Here is a 27,260-nt window from a genome sequence, read left to right as displayed (position 1 = left end):
CCCAAGCACTGTCCCTCAGCTCTTCAGCTCAAGGCTTGTGCTCTACCACTTGAGCCACAGAGCCACTTCTGGCTTTTTCTGCTTATGTGGTGCTGAGGAATCGAACCCAGGGCCTCATGCATTCAAGGCAAGGGCTCTACCACTGAGCCACCTTCCCAGTCCATCTAAACTATACTTTGAGGGATGAACTTGAGTGTTTTGTGGTAAACGTGAATTGGGCACTAGTGGCTTAAGCCTATAATTCTAGCTACTCAGGAGTTGGATATCTAAGGATTATGGTTTGAAGCCAGCCCAGGCAATAAAATCCATGAGACTTTTACATCCAACCAGCAAAAAGCCAGAAGTAGAACTAGGACTCAAGTGCTCAAGTGATAAAGTGCCAGCTTTGAGCAAAAAAGCTAAGTATAAAAACTCAGTGCCCAGGCCATGAGTTCAAGCTCTACTACTACTACTACTACTACTACACACACATACACAGAGACACACACAGAATTGATATACTGTTCAATTCCAAAGAAAATGTGCATAAGACAACAATATTATCAAAAACATAGAACATAAACATTTCCAAAATTAATTTTGTACTTTCCAAAGTTGTTTATTCTAGAATTTAGAATATGATATTTAGATATTATTTACTTTAGCACTTGACCACATATACAGTTATTGTAAATTATGCATATCAATATTTACTACTGTTTGTGCATTCCATTATCTAATAATTTTGTAGATCATTTATTTATTCTTCTATACCTCAAAGTGCAGGAGAATGAATTGAGACCCAATAAAACTAAATTATTTGTCCAAGGTTAAATAATGAAGTATCATGTTTAATATTATATTACAGGTTGAATGTGCATTGTATGAAATGTTTGAGCATAGAAAGCCTGTCAATTTCTTCTTTGTTTTTTGAATCTTGAAGATGGATCTAAGTTTAAACCAACATTAATTTATCTGTCACATGCATTTATACATTTACCCTCATAATAATTTTAGTATATTTTTAGTGTATTGGTATTTTGGCTATGATCCATGACTTATAGTCAAGTCTAAAATCTAAACTTAAAATCTTGGTACTCAAAAATTTGTGGATTTTACAGCATTTTAGATTTCACATTTTCAGATTACAGATGCTCAACCTATACTGCCATAATTTTATTTTACATGATTGGAGAACTTGATTGTTGGAAGGAAAGACAGTGAATATTGAGGACAGCAGACCAGAATATATGTACTTATATAGAGTACTTACTCTTTGTAGAGTATGTAAGTTGTCTTTGTAGACTTTGCTTAAAATAATTGGCTAAACAAAATGTTTGAAACATTTTAGGAGTAATCCTAGCTACTCAGTGAGGATCATGGTTCAAGGCCAGCAAGACAGTCCATGAGATTCTCATCGCCAGTTAACGACAAAAGCCAGAAGTGGAACTGTGGCTCAAGTGGTCTAGTGTTGGCCTTGATTACAAAAGTTCAGAGACACTTCCCAGGTCCTGATTTCAAGCCCCACAATTGGCAAAAACAAAACAAAACAAAAACCTCAACTTTTATTTCTCTTATATTTTTCACCATAATGACTTTTCATAAAAGTCATTGAGAAGCAATGAGTGGCCAAGGAAAGGCTGGGGGAAAGCAATGTAGATTCAAATTCTACCCTTGAAAAAGTCTTTTTTCCCCATCAGGTTTGGTTGCCCCTTTGAACTACAAAACATAATTCTTCAGTGCTGGGAATGTGGCTTATTGGTAGAGTGCTTGCCTAGCATGCATGATGCCCTGGGTTTGATTCCTCAGTCTCACATAAACAGAAAAAGCCAGAAGTGGCTTTGTGGCTCAAGTGGTAGAGTGCTAGCCTTGGGCAAAAGAAGTGCAAGGACAGTGCCCAGTCCCCAAGTTCAAGTCTAAGGACTGGCAAAAAAGTTCCTCTGATGAAGACTATGAGAATTTAATCAGACAATGGAACTAATTGACAACAGAATATAGAAGGTAGTGCACAGACTGGCAACCAAATTCTCTGGGTCTGAATTCTTCCTGACTGTGTGACATTGGCCTCATTATTCAACTCTTCTACTTCCATTTATTCACTTGTAAATTGGGAATAATAATAACAACTTTCTGACATTGTCATAGGATTATGTGAAATAGTACTGGTTGAAAGTCAATGTAGTGCAAGTTTCTTGGTTGATTAGTAAATACTTAGAAACAATGCTTAGGGCATAAATTCTTAGTGGATAGTTACTTGAAGTAGTCCCCAGGCATAGCCTTTGTTTTATTTTCTTTAAAGCACTTAACACTATCCTGTTTAATCATTTGTTAGTTTATCTGTCTACCTCTTGATAGAGTATAAGCTGGAGTACAGGGACTACTACAACTCTTTTACCCCTGCTTGGGAACCTGGAACATTGCCCAACAGGAACACTACCAACAATATAATCATTATCCCTCCAAAGATTCACTTACTGATTGCTATACTTTAAATGTAATACCACTATATGATAGACTCAGTAATTATTCTGGGTGGGAAGTCTTAATTGTTCTTTAATCTTGTCTGCATTTCTAAATGAAATGCTTACAAATATCCTTGATTAGCTATGCTAATTTGGCATTTATGACATGCATTAGAATGTGTAGTTTTTGTTTAAGATCTTTAACATACTATAAATACTTTGAGCAGAGGATAATTGAGATCTTTTCTCCTTATCCACATGAATGAATATGATGCCTTAGTGTTTCACCACATTAACCCCAGAGGAGTTGCAATTTCTTGATGCTATTGACCTAGCTTTTCTAGCTCACAGCTGTTTCTTGGTATAGTGTCTGACCTCTGGGATAAAATAGGATTGAGGATGCTTTCTCATTTGTTCACTGTTTTTATTTTTCCTTCAGAAGTATGGATAACTGATAAAGTATCAGATTACCTTGTATTTTACTATCAAGGCCTCTCTGTTTGACACTCCCAAAGAGTTAAACCCTTAATTATCAATGATTTCATAAATTGCAGCAGATTATTAATACAAAAACTTCCTTTTGTTTCTTTGGAAGAAATAAATGAGCTTTTTATTGCTCTCAGTTTAAGTCACATAACTGCACATATAAATCCAGTAAATTTATGAATTTCTTCTGTGTATCAACTCAGTGCTAGGCACATTCCATATGTTCCTTTGTTCAATCCTATAATTTTGTTTTTTGTGCTTGCCTTGGATCTTGAATTCATGTCCTGGGCATTGTCCCTGAGCTTTTTTGCTCCAGGCTAGAGTTCTACTGCTTAAGCCACAGCTCCACTTCCAGCTTTTTGGTGATTAATTGGAGATAAGAGTCTCTTCCTGCCCCTGCTAGTTTCAAACCATGATCCTCAGGTCTCAGCCTCCTAAGCAGCTAGAACTGTAGGTGTGAGCCACTGGCAGTCAGCTAATACTGTAATTTTTTTTAAATGAAGCTATTAGTTACACACATTACTTATGAGAATTTGACTAATATTCTAGTGTATATATATTTTAAAATATATATTATATATAGTTTTAAGATTTTTTTTTACATCTTCTTTTTAAGGTACAGGGCTCTACTTTTACAAGTGGTTTCTTTAACAGTTTTCAGTTTTGATCATTTTGTGCACATCATATCTCTAACTTCAGGTTAGTAATATTTTTGGTGCATTTTTGTAACAGCTATAGCTTGACTTATCTTTATTTGAAATCTTATAATTGTTTTTTTATGACTTTATTACTAATTGTTGTACTTTGGAGTTAGAATTTAATGATTACAGTGCTATTTTTGCTATTTCAATAAAAATAAATGATTTCATTCATTTGCTGTTTTTTTCCCTAGGAATCATGGAAATGAATTATCTTTTACTTGACTAACAAATATTTCTGAAACAACTACCAACAAGCAGGCACCATTTTAAGTATTTATTATTAATACAAATTTCCTGGTGGTTTTTCTTCTCTTTTCCTTTCTTCTCTCTCTTCCTCTCTTCCTCTCTTTTTTCTTTCCTTCCTTCCTTTTTTGTACTGCTGTTGCTTTTTGAATTCAGGGCCTGGGCACTATCCCTACATTTTTAGTGCTCAAGTCCAGCACTTTACCAACTGAGCCACAGTTCCACTTCCATCTTTTTGATGTTAATTGGAGATAAGAGTCTCTTGGACTATCCTACCCAGGCTGGCTTTGAACCATAATCCTCAGTCTCCTTAGTAGCTAGGATTACAGGTGTAGGCCACTATCGCCTAGCTCTGATCATTTCTTTTAAAAGAATAGTAGTCACCTTTCAGCAAATATTCAATGGTATAATACCTATTTTCTTTGTGATTAACATATACTTTCTTGAACATTTCCCATATTTGTATTGTTCTATCATTATCATAATTTTCAAAAGCTATACTGAGAATTACTGATTCTTTTCCTCCTCCACTGTAAAAGTAATATTAGGATTTATTACATGCTTACAATGTGTTAGACCAAGATTTTATTTTGCATCAATTTCTATGTGAACTTATGCATTAATATTCTCCCTAATTTACAAATTAGATAACTGAGAGACAGCAGAGTAAAACTGGTTCAAGGTCAAAGATCTAGTAAGTGGGAGAGTCAGGTTTTCACTTTTAGTTAAGAGCATGGCCTCTAAACATCATACTGCCTATTACATTTGAAAGCATTACATCTGCATAACTTTGCTTAATGCTATTGCATGCATATATGTATGTATGTGTATTTAAAGAAGAGTTTTACTTTGTTGCTCATTTCAAAGTTGAACTGAAAAAACAAAATAAAAACCTCTAATGTGTGTATTTTGCTAAAACCAAGAAGCATGACATAATGACTGTATAGTGCACATCATTTGTCAGAGCAGGGATTTAATGAGGAATGAATAAATGATAATAATCATTTGCAAATTTTTTAGCATTCATTTGATTACATCACCACATTTCAGAGTAAGCACTTATTATAATGTTAACTAAGTATGATGGCTTATAAGTATCATAATTTGAAATTTACCTCCTCCAATTATGAAATTGGAACTGATGAAAAGATTTGATATTATGACATATGAAAAAATTACGTCTTTTTCAAGTCTTACTGTTTTTCACTTTTAGGTGCTAAAGTAATCTCTTTCTCTCTCTTTTTCTCTTTCTCTCTCTCTCTCCCTTCCTTCCTTCCTTCTTTTTTAGCCTTTATTTTTTCATCTTTCTCCTTCTTTATTAACTATATCACTTCTTAGTTATGTCCAAAGGAAATACTTCTAACAATAGAATTGTTCCCCAAGAGAACTGTCTGTAGTTAAGGCACAGTATTTCAGTCAAATTCAGCATTTGGTTTTTCAACTGTGCTCCATGCCAAGAGCACTATTAACCACAGAGATGCATTGACACAAAAGGGAGGGAGCCTGCAGAGAAGCCAGAAAGTGAAACAGGTCAAACAAAATAATTTTTGGATACTTTCCTTTTCCAAAATCTGTTCCGAAATCTAGAATTGACCTTTATTGTATTTTACTTGCTAGTTGACCCAGAGAATCAGGTTTTCATCTTTGTAACATCCACAAAAAATTAAAATTTTAATCCCATGCTTTCTTTGAGTTTTCTTGCTTTCCAAAGAGATGGAAAAAAATCAGTAAATATGGAAACATGCACAAAAAGTTCAAATAACACCAAGAAATCAAACACATTTTCAGTCGACTTAATACACATACTAAGTATGGAAATAAAATAACTATAGTGTTAAAAGAATGAAAGAAATTAAAAATATTGTTCAGGTATCTAAGTGCTTATTTCTGATGTGCACTTACAATTGCTAGCTGAATTTTCTGTTGTCTGTTATTGTAAAAAAAAAAACACTGAACAAAAGATAGGATTGTCTGAATTACCTTTAAAACGGTGAGGAATGGAATGATAAGAATCAGAATTAAAGGTAATCTTGGTAAGAAGGAAATATTCTCCTGCAAGCCAATTCCATTTATTTGTCAGAAACCCAGTAATTCTCTAAAGGAAAACAAACAAATGTTAAGTGGATAATGAGCACATCTGGCCGGGCACCTTCTAGGACAGCATACAGATAAGACACCTAAAGAGGAAACTTGAGAAAGCCCCTAGGTTCCTCTGCCTTGCAAACAGGCCTCTTTAAGTGCACTATTACAAAGCCATCAAATAATCCTACCACAATACTGGCTGCACTTTTAAAGTACAGTACAATCAAATTTTGGACTCAGAATATCATAATCCAAGGACTAATAAAAGCTTACTTTAGAACTTGGACCTAATTTAAGGTTCAGATATACTAGAGATGAATCTGGCACTGGGGCTAACCAAGAATTAACTCTCCTCTACTTCAACAACTGCTTTTGTACTGCACTTCTACTGACACTGTAATATTAAGAATGTGGGGTTATGGTCTGGCTGCTTTAGTCTAACTACTGACTCACCAGTTGCCAATTATATGATGGTAGGCAAGTTACTTCTTTTAATTTGTTGTTGTTGTTTTTGTTTTGGGTCGGTCGTGGGCTTGGGCACTGTCCTTGTGCTCTTCAGCTTAAAGCTAGCACTTGAGCCACAGTGCAATTTCCAGTTTTCTGGTGGGTAATTAGAGCTAAGAGTCTCACAGACTTTGCTGCCTGGACTGGCTTTGAACTGAGATCCTAAGATCTCAGCCTCCTGAGTAGCTAGGATTACAGGCATGAGCCACCAGTGCCCGGCTTAAAATCTTAAAAAAAAAATATCATTAATTAGTTGTACAAAGGAGGTGCCATATAACAAAGCAGGTCATGCATACAATGCATCTTGATCAGTGTCTCCTCCATCAACATTGTAACCCCCGTTTGACCCATCCCTTCCCAACTTTTCTTAATTTTGTGATATATACAATGAATTATTGACTGCATTCTCTCTTGGCCTTCATGCACCTACCCCTCTCCTCTTGTTCCCCCAACTCCTCTCTTGTATGTACCCATTTCCCGGTGTTGATTTTGTTGGGCTTTGACCTAGCCTTTCTAAAAGAGAATACTATTTGAGCTCTCTGTACAAACTACTATACTTCAGTTAGTTCATTTGTAACTACTCGCATACCACCCAATGTGTTTACTTATATATAGACTTATAGATACCTTCAATCTATCACAAATGAAGGAGATCATGCAACCTTGTTTCACTGATTCTGGCTTATTTCACTTAAGATATTTTTCCCCAAGTCTTTCCATTTCTTTATGAATGGTACAACATCACTCTTTCTATATCTGTATAATGGTCTAATAGCAATACCAATTCTTATGGTAAGATTAGTACCTGGCTATATAATTGGCACATAATAAAGAGCTGTCAGAATAAACAGTTTTCCTAAAATTACCAAAGCAAAAAGCAAGCCCTTGGAACCATTTAAGGTAATTATAAAAACTAAGGCTTATAAGGACAAACTTATAAGGACACCTGTCTTACTCTTACCATTTCTGTATTGCATAATTCTACATTGCACTATATTAAATAATAGACATTGATTTTAGTGTATACTTTTTGTTTTACCAAGTACTCATAAGGCAAGTATAATCTTGTAGTTTCTATCTTTGAATACCTTATATTTTAAGTTTAGGAGACAGGTGGGAAGTTACTCCTATAATTGGCCTTTTAGTGACTGTCACAAAGATGTAGCTTGGTCAAGGCTTGCAAAAAGCTTTTGCAAAATGTTAATATTGATGACTATTCCTAAGTAATAATCAGAAGAACTGGACATTTCTGTGTGAAATTAGGAAAATCACTAGTGATTTTTTCATACATTTTAGGACATACAGAGAACACAGAGAATAGTTTTTAGCGGTATCAAATGTGGAATAAATAAGCATTCATTTGAATAATATTCAACAGGTGCCTGTCACTTGCCAGCTACTCTGGTAGATGCAGGGTAGGTGCTAGTGCTAGGTTCAGGGAGATACAAAATTAGTCTTGGAAGAATATGCAGTTTGTCAGATGAAATAAAAAAATTACTTAAGATAGACTCGATTGGTTTCAAAAAAGAAGGAATTGCTTTAAAAATAAATGGCATGGGGTGAAAGGGCACAGAAGCCAGTATGAAAAAACTCTCAGTGGCTAAAGCTAGAACAGTTTAAGAAAAAAAAATAAGCCAAGAATTGAAATAAATATTCTCATGTTTATACTGATATAAGTCCAAAGCAGATGAAAAAATAAGCAGGGAAAGCAAAGAACTCTTCTTTATAAGAGAATTCCAGTTAAAATATAGAAACAATGAAAGAAGTACAAAGCCATCATCCAAATATCTAACAGTAGTTGCTGTTAGACTTAAATTGGTGAAAGTTTAAGGAAAAGCAGGATACTGTATTTCAAAAAGTTTCCCAAATATTTATTAATTATAAGGGTTATATTGTATAGTAGTTTTACAGTGGAGCGATTTGACATACAGTGTACTAACCAGGTGACCAAAGTCATCATGATGGGGAAGAAGACACATGGGCATCTGGAGGCTTTCTGAAATTAGCCCTGCAAAAACCTCTGTGCTATTGTTTCCCTAAATCCACAACCAGGGTCTAACTCTGAGAAAAGATCCTTGAGGCATAGTCTTCTGATTAGTTGTTCTGCACAACTGTTGAAGTCATGAACAACAACATGATGAATTGTCACAGATCGGGAAGACTAAGAAGACAGGATAACTAAATGCAATGTGTCATCCTGGGTTAGATCTTCGAAGAGAAGATCTAACATGGTGGAATCCAAATAAAGCCTATGGTGTTGCACCTAAGTTAATTTCTTGTAATGAATTGATTGATAGTCATTATGACCATGTAAGAGGTTGACATAAAGGGAAACATGGTCAAGGACATATGGGAACTCAGTGCTACTTTCCACAACTCTTCGGCAAGTCTAGAATTGTCTTGAAATAAAGCCAATTCCTTTATATTTCTGAAATTATTTAAATAGGATTCTAAACCAAAGAAACTAGAATCTACTCAAGTAGCTCTAACTTTACAGTTTTGGGGGAATTTTCTGGACATGTTTGCATACTCTCCACACATCTTTATATATTTATTATTCACCACTCTTTTCACTGAACAGTGCCTTACTGAGTCACTTAATGTGTATATAGATATGCATATTGCATTGTGGGCCTCATTAGCAAAAACTTATTCAGAATTACTTCATAACAAAATAATCTTCTGCTTTCCTGTAACATGAAACTTTCCAAGTTGTTAATGACCATTCCAAATGTAGAAGATGGAATTCCACAGAATTTGAATATCAAATAGATGTTGAGTGTCACAAAAACAGAAATACAAATGTTAATCAAGAAGTACTGATTGGTACTCTGTTTTCACACCCTCTGTAAGTTGTCTAGAATTTCCTTTTGACAAAGGTTTAAGTTCTATCTCTCCACACTTAAAAGAGATCTCTTTGGCCCAGCTTTGTAGCGTGGGCAATTTTTGTGCCTATAATTATCAGACAACATACAATCTTGTGCATAAATCATTGCTGCTGCAATTAGCTCATTTACCACTTATGCCCTGGAGATAGAGAAAACTGCCCCTCCCTAAACAGCTGGGATGGAATTGCTGGAAGGGTTGTCTGTCCCTTTTGATAAACAGACAAGGCCGCCCACCTCTGCCAGGTGTGTCTTCTTTTACAAGGATTAGGGGAGGGGCTAGAGCTACTACCTTTTAAAATAGGAGATCCACTAAATTGCTGGAATGATTATGTTGGATCTAAAGACCAAGATAATTGTCCCAGGGCAATTTGAGTTTATTTTATTCTCTATAAGCTCTTTAAACTCTACTTTGTTAAATGAATTAAAATCAAAAGCAGCAAGAAAGCGATTTCTAAATTACAGCACAGGAATTAAAACACACCTATTTAAGCCATTCGTTGTTTTGTATGCCTATTATTTGTTGCCTCAGTAAAATCTTCATGGTTTATTTTTATTCATATTGTCTCAGTACAATTCCTAAAACATTTTTATTCTTCCATCTGAGTCATATTGTCCTATAGCAATCTGAATTATTTATTCATTTTGCTTCTCCATGAACTTATAACTTCCTTTCATTGCCTTCTAATTTTTAAACAGACCTTAATAGAAAAAAAATTACCTAGTGAATTAAAATGAAAATGTACTATACTGCATAATATTAACTCTTGATGGAAACAATTTTTTATGACATATATTCTTTAAAAATACATACAGCTGGGTGCTGGTGGCTCATGCCTGTAATTCTAGCTACTCAGGAGTTGAGATGTGAGGATTACTGTTTGAAGCAAGCCAGAGCAGGAAGCTCCATAAGACTTTTATCTCCAATAAACTTCTAAGGAAGAAAGAAAGAAAGAAAGGAAGGAAGGAAGGGAGGAAGGAAGGAAAGAAGAAAGAAGGAAGGGAAAAAAAACCACTAGATGTGGCTCTAGTGGTAGAGTGCTTGCCTTGAGCAAAAGAAGCTCAGAGACAGCCAGACCTAGAGTTCAAGCCCCAGGACTGGCAAATAATAATAATAATAATATATATATATATATTTAGTAACTCAGTAGCTATATATATATATATATATATATATATATATAGCTACTGAGTTACTAAACAGAATCAGTGTTTGGGGGGGTGTCATTCAGATTACTACTACATACAGACTTTGTAAATCTCTCATTTATTTAATGACATATAAATGACAGGTGACAGACTCAGCAAGCCAAATTTCATATGGATTTGTCCCCTTGTGCCAAGTTCTAGACACAAAGGGTGTTGACAAAGAGCAGTCTACTCCATTATAGTATTATTCTATACAGATGGCGTTTATATCCAGTGGTACCATTGCCAATTGATTTAACCAAATGTATTCTTAGAAAAATACCATTTACAAAATTTCAAACATTTTAAATGTCTGAATACATTTGTAGGAAAAAGATCCCTTAATTAATTTTGTCTCTAATGATATAAAAGAAAAAAATTGTCATGCTTTAGAGTTATAAGCTCTTTGGTATGAATTTCACAGTCTGTAGATTGTTTATTATTCTAGCAAAAATTGAGGTTAAATGCTTATTTAAGAGAAATTTTTGTTTTTATCTTATGATAATCTAATAAGAATGTTATCAGAGAAATTACTAGCACAATGTCTTCTGCTTCTTTTGTAGACTCAAGTATGATATGTAGATTTAATTATGACATCTGAGAATACTATTATATAGGTTAAAAGGTTATGCTTTAAAAATGGCCTTTTAAGGTGATTTCTGCAGGACATATTTTCAGCATTTTACTCTAAATTCTTTTAAGATTCTGATGATCTTTTAAAAAGCCTTAAAAATTGAATTTAGTCCAATAAATCTTTTTATGGAAGTTATTTCCAAGTTTGGGCTACATTAATTCTTTGTGAATTATATGTAGGGCTCTTTAATATCATATATTTTAGTATTGTCAATTGAGATATTTTTAGAAATAGTGATATGAACTTGAGACATCATTAAAAGAATAAAAATTTTAAGTACATACCATCTAGAAATAAAACATGAGCTTCCACTTGCCAGTTCTTAGTTTCAAAGTTTACAGTTAGCTTCAGCAGTTCCTCTATACTTGTAAACCTTTCATGTAATCCTTAGGAATTCATTAAAGTTCTTTATTAAAGAATAATTCATGTGTCTCCTGACTGAAAGCTAAATGAATCTGAAAACAATTCATCAGAAATTATAATGTGTAATCTTAACACTTTTTAAAAAGGTACATAACCTTCACTCACACCCTGAGGGTAAATAGGTGTTATAATTTTGTTTTACTTAAGCTCATAAGAACTCTGATAAAAACAACTGGGAATAAATATGGTTTCCCCTGTTTTCTTGTCTCAGAAGGGGGGGATTTCTAGATTAGTTCCCCCCCTTTCCCTGGGAAATATACAACTCTCTCTGTTATAGCCATTAATGTTCAGTAATAAGTTAGTCTGCAAATACCAATAAGAGGATGTGGACTTGATGAAAGTTAAATGTCCCTAAATCCTATGAATTGATCTGCAGGAGCTGTTTTCCGCATGAGTGGTGGCTTCACCCAGGCAGACATCCGCAGAGCTGAGGAGGTCAGGGTGACGGAGGAGGAGTGGGCTTGGCGGTACATATGCACTCTATTCCTGACAGTGTCTTGCTTCAGCAAAGGGAAGTGAAGCGCGTATACCGTGCTCAGTGGCATTTCCAAATGCAGCTCAGCTGGGGGCCCAGGCTTATTGCATCAATGGCATATACTGGGCAAAAAAAAGAAGAAGAAGAAGAAGAAGGAAATACATAATTTTGTCAAAGTAGTAGATCACAATCTACCAATCCTTCCCTCCTCTTTCAAAATCATCACCCCCGCACACTAATAGCTCTAATAGACACAGACTTTATGCATATTTCAGTCACAGCAGTATTTCTAATGCATATGTGAAAGGGTCCTTAATTTATGTCTACCAACTGTGTGGTGCCCTTCTTTTGCGTAATGTCATCATCCTAATGGTGTTTCTATTATACTCAAAGGTAGCAAATGAGGCTTATTGCAAGAAGGTAATTGATTTTCACTGAGTGAAAATGTAAATAGCCATAAGAAATCCTATGAAAGATAAGCAGCTCAAAATTGCCAGAAAAAAAGATGATTTGTATACATGGTTTATGGGTCCAAGTATATAAAATGTTTCTTTTTTTTTAAGTCGATACAATAACTGTATCTCACATCATTTTATTTCAAATTGAAGTAAGAATTGAAGAATTTTGATGATCTCGCTTTTTTTTTTTTTACCAGTTTACTGTGTACGTTATGAAAATGATCATCTTGTGTGGAAGAGGCTTCCTTTTGTGTGTCTCTGCAACAGAGACTATGTAAATAAAATTCCTATCATGGATGTGTAAAGATATTTCTACAGGCAGAAAGTATAGAAACTGCGTGGATAATGTATACCTTAAATTGTATGTACCAAAATCATGTTGCAAGTTAACATAAATGTTAGCCCCATGGTATTCTTTTAAAGCAAAGTTTAGAAGTACATGTTATAATTATAAAATAGGATTAGATAGAATCATAGGTTTAGAAACTGGATTTGATATGGATATATTTGGGACCAATATTTCCTCAGCAAGCTATATAATTCTGAGAGTTTATGTAGAATTGAAGTATATATGAGAGAATATCTGAAACAAAAAAACTGCTAAAAATAATGTTAGTTTTTAAATAATACAGTCAAAAACTCATAAAACAATTTACATTTGTTGCCTTCACAAGTGAAACACAGTTATCTACATACTACTACTTTTAACCAGTTTTAACCTGCAGCATTGCTATGGTTTTCTGGATCCAAAAGATACCTTTTGTATGAAGAGCCACTAAGCAGAAAAATTTTGGTGTATTTTAAGAACAAAAGTCTCCCTTTATCTACTTGGATTTTGGGTCATGCTGATTAAGAAATAGAGTGTACCTTTTCCACTCTCTCACATTTTGCTGTTTTTATTTTAATTTCAGGAATTATAAAATATACAGTGAGATTGCTTTTGTGTTCCATGACTAAAAAGAAAGATATTTATATGATCTTTGGGTTGGCAGATGGAAAGATCCAATGAATTTTATTCCTACAGAAATATTGGGCTGTTTTCCCAAACTCTTTCTCATGGAAGGAAATTTAGAGGCAGCAAGTTTTTAACTTAACTTTCAGTATCATCAGGTATGAAACTGGGAACATTTGTTTTATTCTTCATAAAGTATTATTTGGCTGGAGGCAGGCCTGACTTAGTTCAGCCAGATGGAGGGTAAACTGAAAGCATCTTACTTATTACACAGTGCCATGAACAAAGTATACTTTTTAATATTAATTAGCCTCCAACCAAGCCCATGCTATAGTTTCAGATTCAGTTGGGCAAGATTCCCTAGTGGTGCTGAGAAATCATTAATCATGTCTAGAGCCACATACACAAATTCCATTTAGTAGAAAGCCCACTCTCAAAATAAGAGAAAACAAACCCTTGCATGTTATTTTATTAGGAAGAAAATATAAAATAGGTTTATCACAGTCTGACTTGGCAGTTTTTATATCCCAAAGTTGCTAGTTAATTTAATAACCTATATTGTTTAATAAGAATTCTCTCTGAATTTAACTATTCCAGACTTATCATGCTGCGAGTAAATTATGAAAACAGGAATGGTTTAAGGGATACTAAGTAATTACTATATTCATATATAAATTGCACTAAAATTGGTGGATAAAGCACTGGTCACCCTGTGTTAGTGTATTTGACAGGAGCATGGTATTGTAGTGAGAATTTAAACATTTCAAGATGACACTTGCTTTTGTCAAGATAACCTTACTACCTTTGAGAATCGCAGGACTGAGGCTAAACTAGACTATCAGGAAGGGTGTTTAGATAATAAACAAAAGTGTGCTATTAAAACAGCCTCCTGGTTTTATGTATTTGCATTAAGAAAGTTGATTTTGGTTTTATTTTGAGGAAGTTTTATGAACTGAAAGTTATTTAAACAGGTTTATTTATCCTAAAAGAAGATAGCTTTGTTAACTATCATTTACAGTTTCCCAAATATGAGATAATGAATATTTTATATTATGTATTTTTGTTCTATATATCAATGCATTATTGGTCTTTACAGTAATTTTCTTCTTTGGATTTAAGGAAGAAATAGTCCAAGCTTTATCTTTCTAAATCTTAGATGTAATCATGGGTGCAATTTTCTTTAAGAGTGTAATGAGAATACTGGTAGCATTACATAACTGTGGTTCACTCCTGAATCTTAGAAACTAATTCAGGTACATTGTGGACATATAAAATTTGAGTTTAAATGCTTCTAAGAAGTCATGCCATTTTGTTATTTGACACTAGTTTTCAACCCAGAGTGCCTTACCACTGGGTAAATTCAGTTTTAAGTGAATTATGGCTAAGCTGTTTTTCTACCATATACCAGATTTTTTTTTTTTTTTGCCAACTGAGTCGAGAGAGTTTTAGAAAATTTCTTAATATGTATTAATGGTATTAGAATCATCATTCTAAGTCAATCTAGAATCCTGACAGTGTGCACAATTATAGTGTACATCATATTTTATTCATATTATTTAACCCAATTATATCTTCATTGGTCAGGGGAAAAAAACTCAAAACATTTGAAATTCTTTGCATGTTTCCCAAGCCATCAACAAATTATTCCAGTGAGATTGATGAACTAGATACAGACTGAGTGGAAACTGAACCCAAGCCACTTCCTTCATGAGTATAAAGTTGTTAACACTAAATATGCTGTTGATCTGCCAAGGAAGAAAAAAGTGTCCTAAAGGTGTGTGCATTGTAACTCAACCTTTATGCCCTTTAACAACCAACAGGCTGTTAGAGCTGGAGGCTGAGTACAGCATTTAGGCACAATAAGAGTATAAGGAGATATCGTTTGGCCATAAACAATCAGATATTTCTAGGCGTAAGATTTGAAACCTAAACACATGAAAAGTATCTTCTACGGACACGTTTAAAAATGTTTTTATTCGAGACAGAGCCTTACTATGTATCTTAAGTTGACAGAGCCTTACTATGTATCTTAAGTTGGCCTGAAATTCATTTCTCATGACTGAATCTCCTGGGCTCTGGATTACAGACATGGGCCACCACACCTGATTGAATTTTACACATTTTAAATCTTCCAAGTCATTTTGCTTAGTTTTATGATGAATAAAAATTTAATTTTGAACTACATATTTTATAATACAACTAAATGATGTTGGTTTAATATAGCATTCATATAAAAGAAACTATATGATGTTGGAGTTGTAAAAAAAAGTATGTAAAGAAGTTGAAGGTAAGCTGGGTGCTGGTGGCTCATGCCTGTAATCTTAGCTACTCAGGAGGCTGAGATCTGAGGATCATGGTTCAAAGCCATCTAGGGCAGGAAAGTCCATGAGATGCTTATCTCCAATAAACCACTAGAAAACTGGAAGTGGTGCTGTGGCTCAAGTGGTAGAGTGCTGGTCTTGAGCTGAAGAGCACAGGGACAGCGCCCAAGCCCAGAGTTCAAGCCCAAGACCGGAAAAAAAAAAAGAATTTGAAGGTATTTTATATGTAATGACCTAAACAACAGTTAAGTACATAATCTTATATTGGTATAAAAGAAGTTCAGAGGAAGTTCCATAGATAGTTGTGCTGTCTGCTTTAAGGAATAATAAAAATTACAGCAAATGAACAAGAAAACTTCTTAAATATAATTTTTGCTTGAGCAATATTTTTCCCATCAAAAAGGCTGGAGACTTCTAATTCTGTGAAATTTCAACATTTATATCTGAAGATTATCTTTCTTTAACTTGAAAATTCTCCATTGCAAAATTGTACATGCTTTTAACTATAGCAATAAAGTGGCTGAAGTAAATAAGTAATAAAAAGCACATCAAAGTAGTTATGATGAGACAGCCAGATGGCAGAGAATTGCAGTACTTGCTATAATTTTATTAAAATTACTATTGTCATGGCATGTTAGTTTTCATAAGAATTTGTACAGTCACTGATCTCATACAGACAAATTAATTTCAGGTTCTCTCATGTGTAGTTATATAACAGCTATACTTGAGCACGCACAAAAGAAAATTAAATAATCACAGTCACATAAACTTGAAAAGCAGCACAATATCTTAAGTTTACTATTCCATAACGTCTTGGGATCAGTAATCATTTCTGTTATGTTAGACTCAAATTGATCTACAGTAGAATAGCCATTATATGGTTTCTGCTATGTTTCGTCTTTATTATATTTTATAAAGGTACTGTGTCATGTATTCTATTAGTGAAGAATTCTTATTAAGGCAGTAATGTTATAATTCCTACATTTATGGTCTTATTTTTACTAGTTTCATTCTTTTATCTCTTTTATGACTAAAAGAATAACAGAGGTTTTCATGCTTCCCTTTGAAAATAAGTACAGCTATGAACTATCAAAGATTAACAAGTTTAAATGATATTTGAATTAAGAAGGTTTATTATAGGTTTCAAATGTTCGCCTATATCAAGAATTATGAAAAGAAAATCTGGCACATGGTGTCTTTCACAATTCTGCTATTCATATGCAGGCAGCAAGATTCAGTGTTAAAAGACTTTTGGTTTCCTTGCCCACTTCTCCCTTCCCCTCCCCCCCCCTCGCCTTGGTGTTATTTTGTTTTGGTTTTGGTTTTGTTTGTTTGTTTGTTTCTTTATGACAACATTGGGGTTTGAACATAGGGCCTTGTGCTTATTAGGCAAGCTCTCTACCACTTGGGCTGCCCCTCCTGAAGACTCTTTGTAAGTGATATATATCATTGTTTCATTCCACACCCCAAGCTCTTTCAGCTTGCTCCATCTTGCTACTTGTCAGATCTGGTTGAACCATTCATACACACCAGGCTTCCATTTCCCCATTTACAACATGGATGTTTACCGGCCAGGTTTGCTGCACAGAAGCTAAGATAAGAATTTAATGTTTACTAAAGAAAGGCATCATTTTTCTATAAACTATTTAAAGGTATCTGCTTTTTAAAATTATTGTTCTTTCAAAAAGCTGTGTAAAGAAGTTGCCATTTAACATAACAGTATATGAACACACTCTATCTCGATCAGATTCACCCTTTCAACATTCTCACCCATTCCTCTCCCCTCCCTCACTTTGATTAATTTTGAATGATATACATTGGATTCTTATAACCTTTTCACTACCTATTTAAACTGAAAATTATTCAAGCAGGCAGAACATACATTAGCTGGCACAATGCTAGTATTCATAAACACCTTAGAAGAAGCCCTTAAAGAATTACATCTTTATTTTCTTTCACCATAAAAGTGCCAATTTTATACCCCTCGAATTTTACTAATTTTACTTTGTGGTATTGTATGTGTGTGTGTATGAAGGCGCATGTGTACATTTATACATATATGTGTGTATTTTGTTATAGATTTTTTATCTCATTTTGTATATTATTAATAATGCTTTAGAAATTTAAAATTTATAAAATTGAACTTTTGGATATATTTATATAGAGAAAACATATACAGTACATACAATATATGCAATATATTGGCTATTCAATGTCTTCAATAGATATTCAAGTGTTAAATTTTATACATTTATATGTATATATATGCCATAGCTATGATTTTCATATAGAGAAACAGTTACATAGTTTATAATAGCTACACCACTTTAATTTAATAATTTCAGGTAGACTGTTGCTCTACTGTGTTTTTCTCTGGAGATGATTTGGAGCTCTGACATCTTTCTTTCAGGTAAAGCTAGATATACTGAGAGTGTCTGTGGAAGTAAAGCTCTGTATACATTTTAGGGTAGCTCTAAATGCCAGGATCTTTTTCTTTAAGGGCACCCTAAATTGTTTTGGTTATTTGAGGGGGGGTGAGAGTTCCCTTTATGCCTGGACTGAGAGCCTCCCACTTCTGCTTCTCTGCCTTGCCTTGAATGACAGGTTTGCATTATCACACAGCCCTTGTGCTTCTATGGCTACTATAACAAGTCCCTTTACCATGCCCAGCCCAGTAGTTGGGATGGCATCTTGTTGAGATTTATTCCTGGTTAGCCTTGAATCCCATATACTGATCTCAGCTCCCAAGTAGCTAGGATTACAGGCGTGAACCATTGATCCCTGCTCATAGTTTTTTTTAAAGCCTGGAGATGGAGCTTATTGGCAGTGCAGTTGTCCAGGGTTTGGTGGAGCATACACAATGCCTTGAGATTTTTGGTCACCAGAAGTGGAAAATCAACTAAGTAACCAGCTAACCAAGCTGAAGATAATTAGAGCACTTTGCATACTATAATAACTCCTTTGGTGAATGCTTAAACATTAGGATTGTGAGGGTTAGTTTAGCAACTATGTTTTCCTACCATATGACCTATTTAAGTAATAGTTGCTTAATAAATTTTTCCTGAGTTGCTTAATAAATTTTTCCTGAGTAGATCAGTGATATTCTATAATACCAATGTTAGTTGTAGTTCACGTGTCTTCTTCTTCTACCCATATTTACCATTGTTACATAATGCTTTCCCATGATTTTACATACATTTCATAAACTATTATCCTAGAGAATGATATTTAGGTCATTTCATCTTGTCAGTATGGACAAAATTTCTGTGTATATCTTCAACCCATGAAACTTCATCTTCTTTATCATGCTTCTTTATCCCATGATTTAAAGACCTTCTACTTGCTATAGATTGTCCCATTGATTTGGAGAGGATTGTACCAATTAATAATACAACCAGTAATATGAGAAATTTCCTGCCGATTCATTTGAATTTAAAAATATTAAATTGCTGTTAATATTTGATTAAAAATTCACACAGACCTATTTTCTAATCATGTTCCTCCTTATATGAAGTTGGAAATTTTGGAAGCCTAAAGGGAACATCTAAATATACTAATTGAAAAAGAGAGGCATAAACTGTTTGCATAATCTAGTGAGTGAAAACATTTTTTTCTATATGTGGCAGTTTTTCCAGTTCTCTCTTTTAATATACAAGATGTTAAAATATTTATATATTCCAATGATCTGATATTTTTCAGTATGTGATTGCTTTGCTTGTGAAAATAAGCAGCTTTTGCCAATATAACCCAATGACAGAAATTGTACAATATGAGTCATTGATAGGTACTGCATTATTATAACGTATTTAATTAATTATATGTTTCTAGATTGGCTGTGTAGGCTAATTGTTTTTCTCTTTCTGTGTCTATTCTTCTTCTTCCTTGGCCTTCCTTTCTGTTCTCACTTCTCTTGTGATTACTAAGTATCTTTTTCATTGTTTCTTGTTCCTCCCAGAGCCTTTGATTGCTCACAATGGAACTGAGACAGCAGCCAATTACCGAAGTGTCCTGCTCTTCATATCCTACTGTGGTCCGTTCCTTTAAATGCCGGAAAAATCTCTAGCTTTTGTTTTAATCAGAAATCAATTCGTGTATTATATGAAGATATATATGAGGATTATATGAGGATATATGTGTGCATATTATCCGGAAGGAAAATAAAGGTCTAATGGCCACTTCTTCACCCATAATTATAAATGAAGACAGGGGTTTGCCATGCTGCTGGGCAGCTGGACGTGAAGCTGAAGTGTAGATTGCCTCCCTATCATGCAATTATCTCTGTTCTTGGGAGCTAGTCTATTGTTTATTGCTCTTGATAATTCCTTAAAGTTGAGGCTTTACCGTTTGTGGTCCTGATAAGCTAGTGCTACTTTTAGATTCTCATGTTTTCACTTTCTTTAAGGAGACTTCTGTTAGCTCCGTGAAAAGTTGCTATGATGGATTACACCTATATTGTTAAACCTATAAAAATCTCTATGTCTTCCTTTTAAGCATTATTCACCCAGTCTAAATCCACTACCTGTCTAACTTCAACCCTAGTAAATTTGGGAGAAAAATGTATTTTCTCCCCACAAGGTACTTGTCATCTAAGTGGAGACACAGCAGAGTGTGAGTACATGTATGAGTGTGCGCATGTGTAGGTCTGTCTCTGTGTATGTGTGTTCACTTCAAAGGACATTAGATGGACGGATTATCAAATAAACAAGAGAAACCGAAAGGGTACAATTTAATGAGAGGAACTATGTTAAAACCAATGTTATATCAACTAGAGAAGGTATTAAGGGTTGAATTGTGTCCACCAAAGAGATGTTGAAAACAGACCTATTAGTACTTGTGAGTGTGATCTCCTTGTTTGGAAATGGAGTCTTTACAAGTATTTTCGTATGATGGTGAGTCTTAACATGGTCCTGGGACTGGTGCCCTTCTAAGGGTGGGGGGCGGGGGGAGAAGGGACAGGGCACAAATACCAAGGGGAGCTATGCTATGTTTCGGAAGAGTGGAGATTGAAATGACTGACGTATTCTCCCTACACACATAAACTCTGATGTTCCTTAATATAACAAACTTATCTCAATTATAAGCATGGATCCATATTCGGATCTTAGTTCATTGATATCTCCCTATAGAGAACCTTTATGTCTGCAAATTTGGTTGCCCATTTGCCACACATTGGCTGCCATCTTTGCATCTTTCTGTGTTTGAGAACTCACTCAATAATCATGATAATTTGATAATAGCACTTACCTTTATTGAGCAACTCTGTACACCTGAGTTGTTATATCCATGAGGTGCTTTCTAGAAAAACTGGACCTGTGAATCAGGCTATCCTTGTAACTCTCATTTTAGAGGTGAGGAAATAGAGATCGAAGGAAGTTATTTAACTTTCCAAGGTCCCAAACAGTGGGCGAAGTCAGGACTCAAGCCCAGGTCTATCAGGTATAGAAAAGCCATGGTTTCGCCCTCTTCCCAGGCAGCTCATATTCCATCTCTTGAACTCCCCTCCCAAGTGTATCTTTGTTGCAAGTTCTGTGTCCTGCTCTTTCTAATTCCACTTCTGCCTGGCCCTTATTTTCACAAGACACATAATTAGGAGCCTGTTACAAAAACTCATTTAGTAACACCTCCTTAATTTTTCTGTCCCCTTTGTCTAATTTCTCCCTAACACTTGTATTGTCTGGACGTGGAAACTTATGCTGCCTCCCATCAATATTCTTCCTTTCTAATCTCATCAAAACCTAGCCTGGGAAAACATTCTCCCATTCCTCTAACACTTTCTCTTGGTAGCATTTACAAAGTCTTATGTCTCAGTTTTCCACTTTCACACCCTTATGAATGAATCTGTATAAATGTAATTATTAATATTAAATAAAAACAACAGAAAGCTAAGCTTTTTGGAGTAAGTTCCTGACTCAGGCTTCAATACACAAAACTAAAAGTCAAAATGCAGTTACTCTTAACTAAAAATCCAAATCAAACTTTTCTTCCCTAAACTCAAGAGAAAAGATAGCCAATGAGCTTTGCCTGGCTTATTGGAACACTTATTTTATTTTGTGGATTGAAGTGTTCCTCAATGTTAGCATAAAAAACAATAAAATCAATTATTTTTTTCTCGTTGGTTGTGGGGCTTGAACTAAGGGCCTGCAAGCTGTCCCTGAACTTTTTTGCTCAAGGCTAGCACTCTTATCACTTGAAGACACAGTGCCATTTCCAGTTTCCTGGTAGTTAATTGGAGATGAGAGTCTCATGGAATTTCCTACCTGGGCTGGCTTTGAACCGCGATCCTCACTTGGTAACTAGGATTATAGGCATGAGCAACTGGCGCCCTGCACCAATTAATATTTTTAAATTAAATTTTCATTTCTGTCATTTGATACCAACCTTTAGTGAGCCTACCACAAAGATGGAAATAATACATGGGATCATTCAGAACAGAAAAGGTGGACTTGTGGAGAGCACAGGGGGTCTGACATTGTGAGGTCATAACCTTCACTGGGTCTGAGTTCAGCCCTAGTGGCTGTGGGCTTTTTTTTTTTTTTTAAACTTAGAGTAGGATTTCATAGAAATTCCCCTTCACCCTCCATATCAAACTGTAATATGATGAAAATGAATTTTTCTCACTTTTTAATTTATGTGTTCATTTATTTATCTATTTATTTGTGTTGGTCCTGGGGCTTGGGTTCTGGGACTGGGTTAAAAAAAAAAAAAAGAAAGCCAGGCAGAGGTGAGTCATGCCTGTAATCCTAGCTACTCATGAGGCTGAGATCTGAGGATCACAGTTTGAAAGACCTGGGCAGACACATTTGAGAGACTTTTCTCTCCAATTAACCATCAAGCAGCCTGAAGGGCTGGCATAGCTCAAGTGGTAGAATGCCAGCTGCAAATGAAAAGTTGAGCAAGAACAGGAGGCCCTGAGATCAAGCCCCTGCACTGAGTTCAAGCCCCTCTACTTAGTTTAAATACCTGCCCCCAAAAAGAAAAGGACATAGAGGCTTTTAAAACAATTTTTACTGTTGCATGTGCCATAGGCATTTAATAGCTTAGGCATCTTGATCAGTTGATACTCTTAGGATTTGTCTAGCTAATTTTCACCAATTGTGTCCACTGGAGCTCTTTACACAGTGACTGATAACCAGCTGTCTTCTCCCATCTAGAAGAGCATGTGTATCTTAACTTTGCAGCTTTGATTAAAACCTTTACAGATTACCATTTCCCTTGAAAACCAGAATCACAAAGCATATTATTAAGGATGTCTACATCCTTCTAACCTAGCTGCTTCATGAACATCTTTGAGACAACAGCTCTTTTCTCGAAGATTCTGCAGTTATCTCTTACGAAGAACTCAGTTTTACATAAGTCTTTGGGATTTCAGAAGACAATGATGGAGAGAAAAAAAATCCATGAATGTGGTTAAAAAATTACTCTTATATGTCGTCAGATGGGATTTTGACTGTCAGAAGAACACTGAAGGGAGGGTAGATCAACAGCAGGAAGGAAAAATTCAGCAAGTAATAACATGAGCAGCTGGAGAAAAGGACACAGGGAGCAATGACGAGAAGAACAAGAAAAGTGAAACATTTCAGTGAAAACCCCTTATTAGTGAGAAGCAATTTTTAATATGACTAAAGCCTGTTTAGCAATTAAAATAGGCCTTAACAACATTAGCAAAGACAAATAAAAAGAATCTTTTAATGTTAAATACAGCTTAACACAGATTCAAGGAAAAGAGGATGTACAATGCACCTTAAACTTCAGGATAATGAATGAAATTTTTGTTAGTGTAAAATAGCTTTGTACAAAGTAGTGTGTTTCATTATTACATTCCAATATACACATTGCCACTTTTTTAGTATATTTTTTATTGTAAGGATACTGTACTGAGGGGTCACAATTACATGTGTAAGGTAATGAGTACATTTCCTATCGAGCATTGTTCCTTTATTCCTTCCTCTTTTTTTCCTGTTTTCTCCTTCTGCTCACCTGATAGCCCCTCTTTTATCCTTTCTTTATACTTTCCATATTCTAAGTTACAGATATGTGAGAAAAATACAATATTTGCCTTTTGAATCATGATTCACTTTGTGTAACATGATCTTCAGTCTCATCCACTTTTCCTGCAAATAATATTAGTTTGTTCTTTGTGACTGAATGATATTCCATTGTGTCTATGTACTTCATTTTCTTTATCCATTCATCCAATGAAAAGCACCTCGGCTAATTCCGTATTTGTGAAAAATTGCTATTGTGAAAAAATGCTACAGTAAACATAAATACATAGGTATTTCTGACCAATCATTTTAGATATATGCCTAGAAGTACAGAAGCTAGAAAATAGGATAGTTATATTTTCAATTTCTTGTGAAACTTCTACCCTGATTCTCACAGGGGTTGCACTAATTTACATTTTTCACCAACAGTATATAAAGATTCCTTTCCTTCCACATCATCAGCCTATTTGTTTAAGATAGCTCTGACTTCGTAATGAAGTCACGTATAGCTAGATGCTTCACTCTTAAAATTGCTTTTGTGATATCCCACCAGCTCTAAGAAGTGGCATTTTCACTTGTTCCTAAAATGTTGTAGATCTCACCCTGATTTCTTTATAATCATTCAAAGTATATTGCTTAATCACTTCATTTCATTATGATGGAATAGGATAGGAGAATTTATTTCAAATTTTTATAGTGGTTAAGATTTTCACTTCATTTCATTTTGATGGAATTGGATAGGAGAAATTATTTCAAATTTTTATAGTGGTTAAGATTTTCTTCATGGCCCTAAATGTGATCTGTTTTGGATAAAGTTCCATGGGATGCTGGAAAGAATGCACATTCCACAGCTATTAGATAGGATATTGATGTAGATTTCTTTAAAGTCTATTAAACTCCATAGTGCCAGGCTAACTCTGAAGTTTCTTTGTAAATATTCTGTCTGGATGACCTGTTCGTTGATGATTGTAAAGTATGATGAAACTTCCTACTATAGTTGTTTTAGAACCTACGATATGACTTTATGTCCAATATTCAGTACATTCATATGTACATTTGTGATACTTTTCATGGATATTGCTATTTTTTTATAGTGTATACAATGCACAACATGGATAAAGACTTCCTTTTTTTCCTGTTGACTTATTTGGGCTTGAAGTCTAATTTACCAGTTGTGAGCATAAAAATGATGCTTTGAGAGTGGGGGATGTGGCTTAGTGGTAGAGTGTTGCCAAACATGTATGAAGCCCTAGGTTTGATTCCTCGTACCACATAAACAGAAAAGGCCGCAAGTGGCGCTGTGGCCCTAGTAGTAGAGTGCTAGCCTTGAGCAAAAGAAGCTCAGGGACAGCACCCAGGCCCTAAGTTTAAGCCCCAAGAATGGAAAAAAAAAAGTGATGCGTTCAGATTCCATTTTCTTGGAATATCAATTTCCATACTTTTACTTTAAATCTGTGTGACAGTGAGGTGAGACAGGAAAGAGTTTTCAATGTCAGCAGCCTCTTCATCTTTCAGTTGGTGAATAAAGATTATCACATTTTTGGATAGTATTGAAAGGTAATTACTAATTCACATATTCCCTTCCCCCTTCCCCCATTATGTTTGGGTACTCTTGTTCTTTCTCCTTTTTCAGAAGTTTGCTGGTTTACTGATTCCAAAACATCTGATTCTTTAGTAGTTCTCATTTTTTCATTCAAACTCTCATGACTGTTTTCTTACCTTCTCTCTTTTAATATTCCTTTAAATACCTTTTATCAAGGATGAGTTAACAGTCATGATTTGTGCTGTAGATTGTGTCAGTGATTATTTAGTTTTTGTTAGATGGGAACTGAACTGAAGTGCAGAGACATTAGGAAATTTATTTATGGTTTACATTTCTGTGGAGAAGTAGCATAGGAATGTAAACCTACATAGTTAAGACATTACCCATATTCTTAATTTTTATAGATTATCATTTGTATAGCTGTATGCATTTCAGTGAAATGTGAAGGGCATCCAGTTAGTCTTTCTAGTAAGGAATTTTCCATTCATTTCTTATAATGGACAAAATTTTCATATTCTGTATGCTGAACATAAGTGGTCCAAAAACTCCTAAATGCTGGTGGCACATTGTAATTGTAGCTACTCAGGAGGCTGAGATCTGATGACTATAGTTCAAAGCTAGCCTAAGTGGAAAAATCCCCAAGACTTACTTGCAATTTACCAGCAAAAGGCTGTAAACAGAGATGTGGTTCAAGTGGTAGAGTGCTTACCTTGAGTGACAAAGCTAGCAAGACCACCAGGCCCTGAGTAAGAATCTCACATTCTCATTCTCTCTCTCTCTCTCTCTCTCTCTCCCACACACACACACAACACATGGTCTACTGAAAATCATATGTATACCATTTGGTAATGAAATAATTTTCAGTAAAACTTCTGCCCACTTGGGCATAAAATTAAACATGTTTAATAATGTTAAATATGTTTTCCTCCAAAATTTGTAAGAATATTCTCATATATTCATCTCATAAATAATTTAGGAGAAAACATGCCTATCAAATAAACAATTGGATATCCCTTTTGGATCTTGGCACTCAGTCACAGAATTTCAGATCTGATCTGATCTTTTCCCCTGCAAATTCTCTCAGTTGCTGAATAATGTTGCCAGCCACCGGTTTTCCAAACTGAGACCTAGCCAGCATCCATGTTTTCCCTCCCTCTGACATAGTCATTTTGTAGAGCAATTGGCTGTATCTGTATCGTGAAAGATTTTCTCAATTTTTTATTGGTTACACTCCCCTTGGCCTTAATACATTTCCCACCCCATTGCCTTTTCCAAATATAAATCAACCCATTAGTTTTAGATCGTTTGTCTCATAAGGTGTAGAGCATATGAGTCTTGTGAATTGTTCTTTTTTATGTAGTGCATTACTAATTTCCTAAGACTAGGGTATTATCTTACTATCTAACATTATGTAGACCATTACAGCTGAAATAACTTTTGCAACATAATTGTGGTGTTTTGAAGCTGGTCAGGAATGCACTCTCCAACTATAATTTTTATGAGAAAATATAATCTCTCTTTCAAAAATACAGTATACTTTTTGATTTTTCTTTGTTTATTTGAGATAGTGGTTGCTCTGTAGGCTTCAAACTCCATATACAGGCCCAGGGTCTTCACATTGATAGTCTTTCTATCTTCACCTTCCTAGTGCTGAGATTAGAGGTATGTACTACCAAGTCTGGCCCTACTTTGTGACTTTTGTTTTATAGAACTACTGTTGTATGATTAAAATGGAAACAGTACATAGAAAATTACAGTAATCCATGACAAAAATATTTAAAGCAAGCAAAACTTGAGTATAAGATTCTTTTTTTCTTTTTATTTTTTTTATTGTGAAAATACTGTACAGAGGGGTTACAATTATATGGGCAAGATAATGAGTACATTTCTTATCAAGCATTGTAGCCTCCTCCTTTGTTTCCCCTTCCCATCCCATCCT

General features: G+C 34.8%; 1 protein-coding gene and 1 pseudogene across 1 annotated transcript in view; both read left to right on the top strand.

Annotated features, from left to right (window-relative positions):
• Positions 1–27,260, top strand: part of Dcdc5 (doublecortin domain containing 5) — a 129,029-nt gene that overhangs the window by 10,001 nt on the left and 91,768 nt on the right. The gene's annotated exons all lie outside the window — the stretch shown is intronic.
• The window catches only part of LOC105988058, a 131,068-nt pseudogene that overhangs the window by 82,532 nt on the left and 21,276 nt on the right, over positions 1–27,260 (top strand).

This window comes from Dipodomys ordii, unplaced genomic scaffold (assembly GCF_000151885.1).
Source record: "Dipodomys ordii isolate 6190 unplaced genomic scaffold, Dord_2.0 Scaffold46, whole genome shotgun sequence".
Classification (NCBI taxonomy): domain Eukaryota; kingdom Metazoa; phylum Chordata; class Mammalia; order Rodentia; family Heteromyidae; genus Dipodomys; species Dipodomys ordii.
This window is presented reverse-complemented; position numbering and strand designations above follow the sequence as displayed.